The following is a 13,099-nucleotide window of genomic DNA, read 5'->3' on the forward strand; positions in this document are numbered from 1 at the left end:
AAAGAGACTTCATGATTTGGTTTGGAAGCATCTTTTTATGCCTTTTACGAGTTTTTAGGTAGTGTTCCTTAGACCCCACTTGGAAAAATCGATTTTTATAAGTGAGGTCTTAAGAGAACCGCACCCCCACCAATAAAAATCTATTTTTTCTGAAGGGGCTAGGATTTCAGGGCCTCTCGTTATTTTTACAAGCATGACTTTTTAGTCCTCCGGTGAAAATAAAACCCAAGTGTCCTGAAAAATCATCTTTTAGTAGTGTAAAACACGTACATAGACCGAACTTGATTACGAACAAGCTGAGGTATTACACTCCCCATCCTCCTTGCCCCCAACCCCTTCACAGGCCGATGCCCTTAGTAGCATATCACTAATCGGCATACGACTACCCAATATCTCCCATCGGTGCTACGGTACTATGTGTGTTCCCTCCATGTGGCCAACACATACACACACCATACCCGTGCAACGAAGCAACTACCTAGGATATCCCCTTGGTTCTACAGTGATGCATTGTGTCCCCTCCACAGGCCAACATGTACGCACACCCATGTAGCTTCAGTTGAAGCTCTGGTACCAACTATAATACCCTCGCCTCCAATAATCGTATTAGGTGAGCTCCACATGTTGAGTGGGCTCATATTCGGAGGTACTATGGTTGGAGTGACATGGGTGTATAAGCTAGCCTTAACCTATTTAAACTTTCAATGCGAGACTATTCTCACCAAACGAACAGTTGGGACTAAGGGCATCCACAATGTGACGCAAAAGTAGTCCATAGGGAATATAATATTTCATTCAGCCACCTATTAACATTGTGCAACTAGTCCATATAAAGAAAATAACAAAAGGTACCTATATGCATATGGACTACCCATATGGAATAAATAATATTATCTATCTCTATTTCTCTCTCATCTTCTAATGCTATCTTGTATCCACATACATTGTGGAGATTGCTATATTAAAGTCTATTTGTGTGGGTCCCATCTATATGGATCACTTTAGCTATATACATTGGTGATGCCCTAATGGGTCTAAAATTGGAACTAGAATACGCACATAGGCCAAACCTGATTGTGGAAGTGCTAGGGTATTACTGCTACTTTGTTGTATAATCGTGTACGTTGGCTAGACCGTTGGATGTCTTGATATTTGTTCTCGCAATCCCAACTTATCGTGTGCTTTATTCCTATCTGCAATTTAATTAGATCACTTTTATATATCATTCTTGATTGTTCTTTGACTGTTGGCAAGTAGGCAATAATAAGGTTAATTTCTGTCTGCAAGATTAACAACTTTATGAATAGATATATCGATTGCTACAGTGCAACACAACATCTTGTTTGCTTGTTATTGAATTGTTAACATTTTCTTCACAAAATTATAGTTATCTCTCCTCATCAGAAGATCAAGCCACCATAAGTTACATAACTCACCTCTCTTCCTCGTCTCCGATCTATTGTCTTTGCCCCCACCTCCTAACCACATAGACAAATTTCTCCTATGTGAGCAACGTTGACAAACCAACCTTCTCTTCTCCCATGGCTGAGCCGGGGCCATAACCACCTCACAGTGACCTACCGTGGTCACCTCCTATTGCAGGGATTTCAAGCCATACAGCTTCACCCTACCCCAAACCCTCTTCCCGCCTCTGCTCTTAACCCTGCTGAACTAATTCAGCATGCTTTTTGGAGTAAGTCATTGCCAATGTCGCATCACCACTAGAGGAAATCATGCATCGTTGCTAGAAGAAGCCGCAGGTGAGTTCTACCATCAGTATCCCGCTTCTCCCTCTCCCATGGCTAGAGGTTGAAAATGGCACCTTGACCGTCAGGGAGCAAAGTCGATAGCAAAAATTGATCTAATAATTACCCTTTTTCCTTCGAAAGAGAAGTTAATGATTAGTTTTTAATGAATGAAAAGAGAAGTTCATGATTAGTTTTGAATGAATTGATTCTAGTTTTGTAGATACCATATTGTTGTACACTTGAAAGATGTGGTACCAGTCGTTGTACATGATGGACTTGTTTTTGGGAGATCTTGCGATCAGACTCTTGTATGGACCATTCGTTTAGTGTAACTAAACGACACATAAGATAGATACAGTGGGGGTACAATGTTCAAAGAAAGCCGTGTATCTTGGAGCTGTGCTCACTGTCAAGCCTTAATTTGTATACTAGAAAACAGTTGTAAATTTGAGAATATCTCCTTTCAGACTTTGCCACAGATAGAGAACTTGTCGGGGGAATGATTTCCCTTGTTAATGCATGGACAGCCCAACATAATGACCTAATTAGCTAGAGCCAAATCGAGAATGAACAAATCTATAATCTAGAGTCTAGATAAGCATAAAAGCATATACATGTGGTCCTATGAAAAATATAAAACATCGCATGCTAAAACTTGCAATTTCGTATTGTTGTGCAAATCAAATTAAATTTAGATGATTGATAGAAAAATTAGGGGACTGGAAAGTATAAACAAAGTGATCTCATTGCAAACTTTGAATTATTTTTTATTACCTTTATTGATGGTGAGTATGGAAAATTTTTTGCAAGAATTTTACTTGAAATAAATTGTTTTCACTACAATTTTTGTGAAATTTCTCGCGTTTTAAAGGAATCATAATTATTATATTATTCCTCAGGGTAATTAACTTTAATGATAAGTTTTTATGAAATTATTGATTTTAAGTCTGCATTTTTTTAATCATGTGAAATATGGACACCTATGATTGCAACGATGATATGGACATGCTTTTTGGCAGTTTTGTCACTACAGAGTCTTTTTGCAGACCATTCGTTAAATACTAATTATTATGGCACTTAGAACAGACACAATGGAGAGCACTGTTCAGCGACAGCGGCTTATATTGGACTGGAGCACTACTCCTTGAGCATTGGTCTCGTGCTAGTTTGCATGCCTCAAGAATTTGAAAATTATCTCCTTTAAATCGGTTCCTGATTCCCCTAAAAAAAAATCGCACTACAAGAAAAATACTCTGTATAGACATTTTTCTAGTACTGTAGAGGCACTTATCAAATGCCTTTACAACAATGTAGAGGCATTTTAAAAAATGTCTAATAAGTGTCTTATGGTGAATTGTCTCTACAAACGAAGAGACATTTTATAAAATGTCTATAATATGGTAGAGGCATTTTTTAGAGACACTAAATTGTACCGCAAACATATAAAACCAGTCCAAAAAAGAGAATAAAATAGTTTCCTTGCTTTTGATAAGTCTTGAACTCATGATCTTTTGGTTAAATCATTTTATTCTTCGATACACTAACCAACTCAACTCCATGTCATTACTTGTATACTTGTTCCTTTAATTACTTATATTTAGTCGTTTAGTACACATTATCATTCTAAAAAGTGTCTCTATATAGTTTAAAATGTCTCAACAAAATGCCTTTACATATTAGACGCATTTTATAGTGCCGAAAGAATGCCTCTACAAGATAAAATCTAACAAACTGATATAAAAATGTCTCTAGAGTAAAAGTTTTCTAGGCAATTTTTAAAGTGTCTCTATAAAGTGTCTCTACACTATAAAACTTCTGATTGTAGAAGCAATTTACAAAATGCCTCTACAAAAGTGCCTCTATACGAGGTTTTTGTTGTAGTGTAAAAGTGCCTCTATACGAGGTTTTTGTTGTAGTGTCGGTTCCTGACTGATAAATTGTTGGACAATAGTTTTCTTGGCCGACCTGTTCATGACAAACCTGCTCCAAAAAAAAACATTATTTCAATGAAAATAGAAAAATGTATTGGGTTTCAAAAAATATGGCAAAACTATATAGCGCCATGTTGTCCATTTGGTATTGAAAGTCCATATTTTCAAGTTGAAAGTCAGACATTCCGTGTTGAAAGTCGAACTACCTGAGCATCAATTTTGGTGATTTGTGCAAGTTTATGATTTTGAAGAAATTGCAAGACAGGTTTGATCAGTTGAATATTTCCATGAGTGTATATAAGAATTCTCAGAAGTTTCAAAATGGTCTTGGGATGTCCTAAGCTTACCATTAATTATCGACATCATTGAAGAGATAATGCGATGTAGAAAGATGTCTGATTCTTGAAACAGTAGGTTCTTTTGTCTGAAGACCATGACAAACTGAATTAACACCTAGAAATCCAATTACTACATCATCTAGCATTGGATACGAAGGTACGTTACTCAGAAGATTGAGTGGATCCACCACGATGGTAATTGATGAAACCTACGTAGACAATGCTTATCCAAATGAGTGCCTTCCATGAATTCTGATCCTTTGCAAAATAGGTCCTCCAACGGTAAAACTAGATTTGGATTCTTAGCAAAAATTAGTTCCACATCGTTGTAGTTCGCGGCTTTTGCTGTATATATATCGACAAAGAAAATCGCTATAAAATTATTTTTTTAACATGATATAAATGCATGTGTTTATATAAACGCGCGCGCACTCACCCTATAAATAATTAGCCGTGAATGCGAGCACCCATACCAAGTTTAGAATTTGAACCTAGGTGGTTAGGTTCTAGCACAAGAAACCTAACTAATTTAGCTACGCTCATTTCACAAATCACGATACACTTTAAGACTATTATTAGGCGATATTACCAAATACATTATATGTAGCATGTTGACATAGTCTTCATCTGACATGGCGCTTACGTGGAATCACATACAGAAAAAAACTAAATAAGACCTACATATCATTGACAATTTTTTTTAAAAAAATCTATGGCCCATATGTCAACCATAGTGTGAGGCCCATATGTCATCTTCTCTCTCCCTCGCTTCTTCCTCCTCCCTATCTGTGTCTTCCTCCTATTCCATCTTCCCCCTTTCTTGCGTTTGACTGGCTGGCTCTCTCCCATCCCCACTTCTCCACAGTAACGAGGATGCATTGGCAACCTCGACCTCTTCGGGCCATCAGTGAGCTCGGGTGCTCCAAATTCTGTGGCTCTTGGCTAAGAGACAGAGGCAGACGATGGAGGTAGGGAGGCAGTGGCCAACGAAACCTAGACGCCTCTGTCACTAACTTCTTCCTTTGAGCTCCGTGACTCTTAGCGTATAGATCGAGGCAGACGCAGAGAAAGGGAGGTAGTAGCCGGTGAACCCCATCGATCCCCCTCTATCGTTGACCTTCGCCTTTGCCTATACTCCGTACCGAAGCGGCATCCACCGGGGGATGACACTTCATATGATGCACTCCCCGTCTTGACGCTCCTCTGGCTCCCCACCGCTACTCTCATAGGTTGTGAGCCAATGGGCAAGGAGCAGCACGACGCGACGGCCATCGGTAGGGGAGATGAAAGCAGTATGATGCGTTGTGGTGTGGAGAAGCTTACGGTTGTTTGGCAGCGGGGGTGCATATCTGGTTAGCGTGGTTAAGGTCATGGGCAATGTGGCGGAGCTCCGTCATCGGCGTGCCCTGGACCTCTTCTTCCCCTCCCGCGGCCAAGTTCTCTCTCCCTACCACCTTGACTCTGCTGTCCTAGGTGCCTTCTTCCAGCCGCTCCCCACCGTCGCTCTCTCCCTACAGCTGCCTGGCTCGACTCGTCGCTCATCTTGAGAAAAGAGCACCGGTAGAGATTGACGGAGCGTGGGGCTCCTCACCGGAAGACCGCGCAGGTCCCCCTTTGCCGGTTCGGCCGGGGGCGCTAAGTGAGGTTCTTCACCCTCGATCTGTGGAATGTTCGCGAGAGAGCCAATGCACAAGACACGGGCGATGTAGACAGGTTCGGGCCGCTGAGAAGCATAATACCCTACTCCTGTGTTATGGTGGATCTGTGTGTGAAGGAGTTACAGAGAGCTGGAGAGCAAAAGAGTTCAGGCTCTAGAACCCCTCTTCCTCTTTCTCTCCTCTACGAGCTCAGGTATTCTCAGAGTCGTCCCTCCTATTCTTGTTCTGGATCTCGATCCTCTTCTTCGGTGGGCAAGGTCCTCCTTTTATATCTCAAGGGGATACCACATGCACCACTTCTACCTACCCTTCTTTTGGGTGGGGATCCACCCTATCTTAACCATAACTTGGCTCGCGCCTTTGCTTGGAAGCTAAATCACAGCTTGTCCTTGAGTGAGGCCCAGCGCCGTCACTCGCCTGACACAGGGGATCACCCTGTCATTCCTCCATTAATGGGCGGAGATTTGCAATGGCCGCTGTCCGAATGACCCTCCGATGGGATGGGTCATACCTACCTCCAGTTCGCCGGAAGCAGATGCAACGTGGGAGCACGGTTTGTCTGCTGATGACGTGACCAGCGTCAGACCAGTCACAGACCGGTCATTCTTGTCCACCACGTGTCAGTTTAGCATGCCGCACGTCTGTCCTTCTTCATACAATGACTTCCTTGCAATGGTTGCGATGAAGCCTGGAATGTATCTGGCCGGGACTGGCGTGCTAACTCCAGGAGTTAGCACGCCGGCTCCGGCTAGGGACGAGTGCCTGGAGGCTCTCATCATTCCGACGGGACGGGGCGAGGCGTGTGACAGGCCGCCTGCTGCCACCTAACCCGCGATCCGACCGGTCTGTGACCGGTCACGGACCGGATAAGCGAGCGCGCTGCGCTGCATTAAATGCGGCGTGGCGCGCTCGTCCAACCCGTAATAAATGCGGTTAGGTGAGCGCCGCTGTGCTCACCTAACCCGCACACGTGGCGCTAACACCACAGGGGGTCGGGGCGCCCCAGCCCTCGGGGCCGAAACGGGAGCGGCCCGACCCCTCGGGGAGACAGAGGGAGGGGTGGCCACGTCACCCTCGGGCCCGACCCCCCCCCCCCCGAGGGGGTCAGGCCACGTGGGTGAGCGCGGCTGCCCAAGCCTCTAGTCACGATACTCCCGGTCCCATGTCACCGACAGAGATGAAAAAAAAGAAGGGTAATGATATCCCACTGAAATGTGGGTCCATTGTATTTTTTCTTTTTATTTTTATTTTTGGTGCCACGTGTCCTACACTCAATCGGTTTGACCAGGGTCAAACATGCCACATCAGTGAAACCACTATAAATACTGCCGTGGGAGTTATTTTGCATAGTTTCAGTAATAGGAGGCGGTTGTGGGGTAGGAATCATATTTGACCTACAGTTGGGGGAGTTAAGTTAGACTTTTTACAAGTTAAATCACAAGCCCATCACAAGCTCATCATGGTTCCCACGTGATAGGCCTTAGGTGTAGCTCGGTCCGGTGGTCAAGAATTGGCCCATTACATATATCCCTTCTCCTTTTATTGTTTTTCTTTCACTAATTAAGGCGGTGAGGTCGGGCTGGTTTATTATGATGCGGAGAGATAATGTGGTCATGGTTAATTGGAGTACCCCCAAAGTGAACGGAGAGACGCAACAAAAGAAAAGGGTGTTAGGGTACATCGAGATCTTCCGATTTCGATAGTAAATTTATCTTTACTTCTTTAGGTTTGTTTTGTGGACGCTCCTTACCTACTGAACACCGATGACAGTTACTGTCAATGATTTTCATTTCTGGTGAGAGATATTCAGTCGTGATAGTTGGACTTGTAGTCGATATTTTGAATTTGTTGCTGAATACTCACATGTGTTTTTACAGGAAGCGCGGTGAACAAGTTCAAAATTAGCTTCTACTACAAGGGTGCACATGACTGGAAAAGTGTTTTCATTATCTGAAACGACGTTCTCTGGTTTCTTTGATGTCATCTAAATAGTTATAAAAAAATAAAAAAAAATCATGTCATCTAAATAGTTATTATTATCTTTTAAAATATCAAGATAAATTAATATGAGATATATCATTTGACTTCTAAAAGTTATAAAAAAATAACAAATATGATTAGGAATGTCTAGTTTCAGTTTAATATTTTCTTTTTAATGCAACTTGTAGTCGAATTTTACCTTGCATTTTGTGAAGTGATATACCTCATATTAATATAACTTGTCAAAAAAAATTTCAAAACTTTTTCATAACTATTTATGTGGCAGATAAAAATCAAGCAGATGTCTACTCAAGATATGAAAATACATCACCATGATGATTGGGAAGATGATTCAACTATATTCCATCAATTTAACTATTTCTCAATATTAGGTATCGCAATTATCCAAATATTATTTTTATATTTACCTTTTTTCCCTTACAAAGAGGTGGTTACTCAACAATTTACCACTTTTGCCCACGTGGTATACCACCATGGCAACCCAAGGTAGAAAATAGCGTGGGACCCATAAATGGCAACGACGAGCACCTCGATACCAAGGTCGTGGTCCCTTTGGGCTCATCACCTAGTGGACGGAGCAATGATGCGAATGGAGGGCGTCATCCGCGGCAACGTGGACGGAGGAGGCAGCGGCCCGACTGTTGTGGCAGGCATGGGCGCCACGGCGGTTCTACTTGGCCTGTGCGAGGTTGGCGTCATGGACAGAGAGCGGGAGGCATCATGCACCTCTAGTAGCACCAGGACCCCACCTCGCCCGCACACACCACCGTCCTCGCCACACTCCTCCGCACCCACAGTCTCGATGACTTCTTCGTGCTTCACCGATCTCACATCATATCGGACTCCCCGATGCCGCATTCACCACCTCCACCTCATCTCGCGTTCCTGGACTGGCATGGCAATGGGAGGTCTTTTGTTTAGTTCGATGGTGTAATAGCGCTGGCAACAACGTGGTAGCATGGCTTCTATGGTATCATGGTGGCACGACGCTTTGTGTGAGTGGTGCACCATGCAATGAGGGGTTCGACTAGGGAGGCTTGGATGGCCTCAGAGAGTTGGAGCTGAAAGGCGAGCCGACGATAAAGGAGATGACTGAGGAGGATGGTAGGGCTAGAACTTTATGCAAAAGTTGACAGTCAAATTTGGTACTTAAGGATTGTCAACAAGATCATATCATTTTAAATGTATATACTTCCACATATGTATTGTATGCAATATTGTTTTAAATTATTGACTGCACACATTCATTCTAGTAAAAATAGGACAGTTAGGTATCAACAAAATGTGCTACAACTTGCAAAATGATGTGAATAAAAATTTTCACCTACACTCTTTGTCTAAAAAACCTAATCCTATCTATATTCAAACCAAGGATTGAATTCTCTTTGGATAGAGGAAATATATTTATAGTATTTTATAGTACTTTAAAAATAGAGTAGCGGTGGACTGGTGACGGTGGTTCTACGTACCGCCCCACTACCAACTGCCTACTTCTTTTTGAAAAAAAATGAATAGGTAGGGCTATAGGGCCCATATATCAACTATCCCACAGACTATCTACCTTTTATAAGAACAAAAAAAAGATAATGTAGGCCAAATTGTCTACATATCAGTAATAAATATATATAAAATGATTAGGAGATAATATATAAAGAAAATGATGATAATAACGCATTTGATAATTTTCTTTAGTTAAAATCTTGTTGCAACGCACGGACAATATGCTCGTATTTGTAGAAATCTTGTGAACCCTATTGAAAGGAAGACAGCCAGACAGGGCCGTGCTATTGCAGGGTTCCAAAACCTCGTACAATACAAACAATCAGCACTCAGTTGCAACTTTTTATATGAATTGTGTTAGTGAAGGCCAATACTGGGATTGCCCTTTCACACAAAGTAGTTCAGAGATCGATGAATCGACTATTCTAATTTAACATGAACCAACTTGCAACTGAGCTCATGCATCAACATTTACATTTTGTCTTGCAACTAATTAAATTTAACTAATCAAGCCATCGACTCGCGCACACGAGCCCATCTCACGCGCGCACAGATTTGCTGCCGCCAGTTTCTTCCCCCTCGTCGCCGTCATTGCCGCCTCGTGGCGCACGGTTCCGCCTTCGCCATCACCAGAGAGAAACTCGGTGATAGCTGCGGGAGAAAGAGGAAGAAGAGGAGAGGAGCGAGGAAGAAGGGGAGAGGAGCGAAGAAGAAGCAACGACTGACATGTGAGACCTCAGTGTCATAGAGTTAAAATAGGGTGGGTAGATGGTGAGGCTGTTGGAGCGAGTAACTAGTTTGACTAGCCAAATCAGATGGAAAGTTAGCTATGTGGGTGTTTGGAGAGTCCGATTTAGATATGCTGTTGAAGATGCTCTTAATCTTTGTCAATTGGGTCAATTAACATGCATGCCAGAAAGAAATTAAACCTAAGGTTTTTTTTTGTTTTATTCGTCCTAATGAGCCGACCTAAAACTTTACCAAAATGAGGAGGTGAAGTACTAACCACATTGGGGAGAACAAACTTTTCGTAAAGGGCAAAGAAAAATAATGATTCGTGAATAATCCCAGGTCATATGAGATCTCTCTTTTTTTCCACTCATCTCCTAAAAGACACCGTGCAATCGTGCATGCTACGAAAAAGATCTAAAAGCTAGATAACACTTTGCTGCATGTATAATCCACTATATAGCAAGAAATAATTGATGTGTGGCTCTCTGCTCTCTTGGAACAAAAGACGAACTCACTAACACCATAACATTGGCACAAAAAGATACTATACTACCTCCATTTGAGGTTATAAGATTTTTTTAACATTGTCCATATTCATATAGATATTAATAAATCTAGACACACATATATGTCTAGATTCATTAACATATATATGAATGTGGGCAGTGCTAGAAAGTCTTATAATATAAAATGGATGAAATGGAGGAAGTATATATATATTAATCGATCTTGAAACTTTTGTTTTGCGAATCTATAGTGCAACTACATCTGGAAATCTTCAATGGATTCCTGAGCTAGAAGGATTTAATAATTACACACCAAGCACCACTTGGATTATTGATTGAATTAGCTTTTGAATAATATGCCTTTTCTTCGATTTTGATGCAAGAGCAATACGAGGTTGATCTGACACATTGTCCATGAAAGCACACCATACACCAAATAAAAGATAGAGTAAATTTAATAAATCCTAAGTTTTGAGGCATCGGTAAAGTAAAATCAAAATCTGAGGTATTACCATTTGTTTCATAAAACTCTAGGTTTTGGAGTAAAATGTTTAAAAAAAGCATTTGTTTCATGAAACTCTAGATTTTGGAGTAAAATATTTTAAAAAAGCATTTGTTTCATGATCGAAACTCTAGGTTTTGGAGAGTAATATGTTTCAAAAAACCATAGGTACAAACTTATATTGTTCCTTCGGCTAATATATTTATCCATAGTAACTGTAAAAAAAAAGGCATGAGATATTTTTCAGCACATATGCACATTACTTGTATTTTCAATAAATGTTGGTTGTCGACAGTTCGATCATTTCTATGTATATTAACCCGTTAATGTGTCATTATTAGTGGGGTATTGTATTGAATATATTTGCAATAGGGAAATGAGGATGTGAAGAAAAAAGTAAAGTAGATGAGAGCGATGTGTATTTAGTATACTATGAGAGCGATGTGTATTTAGTCTACTATGTGTATTTAGTCTCTCGCACCGCCGCCCGTGAGAGAAAGAGGGGAAGAGAGAGGCGGGGGCGCCGCCGTCTCCATCATCCCCACCTCCACCACCGCCGCCCACCGACCATCCGCCCCCGCGCATCGCCGCTCGCCGCCAGCCGCGCGGGCCGCCGCTCGCCGCAGCCGCCTCCGCGTCCGCCCCCGCGCACCCGCGCCGCCCGTCCGCCCCCGCGCACCGCCGCTCGCCGCCAGCCGCGCCCGCCGCCGCCGCCTCGGCGCCGAGGCCGGCGCCCTCAGCCGCTGCCCGTGAGAGAGAGAGGAAGAGTGAGAAGAGTGAGGAGAGTGAGAGAGAGAAGAGAGAGAGAAGAGCGTATGACATGTAGGCCCCACATTTTTTATATAGAATGCTGACTGGACTGCCACGCGTACGCCACGTAGACCAAAACCACCGTGGATTGGGTCGAGGGGGGTAATTCGTCCAGTTTGTATAGTTCGGGGTGAAAAATGTCCGGTTTTGTGGTTTAGGGGGGTAATTCAGATGACCGCGATAGTTCGGGGGTTAATTCGTACTTTTTCCCATATATAATGATGAAATACATGCATTTTACATAAATATGGAGTTTCTTTAAACGTTTTACCCCCAAACATAGGGTTACATGAAAAAAAATGGCAATTCACAGGGATTACAATACGGATACCCTAATTAAAACTGGGATTTTATAAAATTTACTCATAAAAGTAAAAATAAGCTTGTACATGTGCGCCCTTTTTAGTGTGGGAATGCTGCGTTTAGGCCTTGTTCGGTTTGGAGGGCATTGAAGATGATTGAAGGAGATTGAAGGGGAATAATTCTACACCATAATAGTTGTGAATAAATCTCCTCCATTCCCTCTCTCATTGGGATTAAACGAATGATGCCTTAATTGGGCACACACACCATCATACGCAGCATAGCAAACATATACACATATAGATGTTCTCGATGTAACCACGCTTACAAAGGCCTGGTTTAGTTCACCAAAAAATTTCCAAAAAACATCCCATTGAATCTTTATATACATGCATAGAGCATTAAATATAGATGTAAAAAAACTAATTGCATAGTTAGGGGGGAAATCACGAGATGAATATTTTGAGTCTAATTAGTCCATGATTAGCCATAAGTGCTACAGTAACCCACATGTACTAATGACGGATTAACTAGGCTCAAAAGATTCGTCTCGCGGTTTCTAGACGAGTTATGAATTTAGTTTTTTCATTCATGTCCGAAAACCCTTCCGACATCCGGTCAAACATCCGATGTGATACCAAAAAATTTCTTTTCGCGAACTAAACATGCCCAAATTATCAAAGGAACCAAAGATCCTCCTAGATCAGGCGTGTGTCAGACGTGCCCATGCACTAAATGACATACAACATACATGTATATATGTGTACTCTTAACTTTGAAATTATTATATATGTAAACATGAGATAGAGTGTCAAGTTTAGGACAATCTATATAAATACTATAGAGAAGGGAAGTACTGCAACTAGCTAGTGATCATAGAAAGCCGTCATGGTTGATCTCATCACATGGAGTAGCACATGCTTATACAGGTTGTAGCATCTGCGCCGAGATGTGTATCATGTGAGCTTAATTAGCTCTTGAGGCTTTGCAAAATCAAGTATATAAAACCCATTTTTTTAAGTGACAGTGCAAAAGCACCACATGCATCGATCATATACACACACCAGTTT

Source organism: Oryza sativa, chromosome 4 (genome assembly GCF_034140825.1).
Source record: "Oryza sativa Japonica Group chromosome 4, ASM3414082v1".
Taxonomy (NCBI): Eukaryota; Viridiplantae; Streptophyta; class Magnoliopsida; order Poales; family Poaceae; genus Oryza; species Oryza sativa.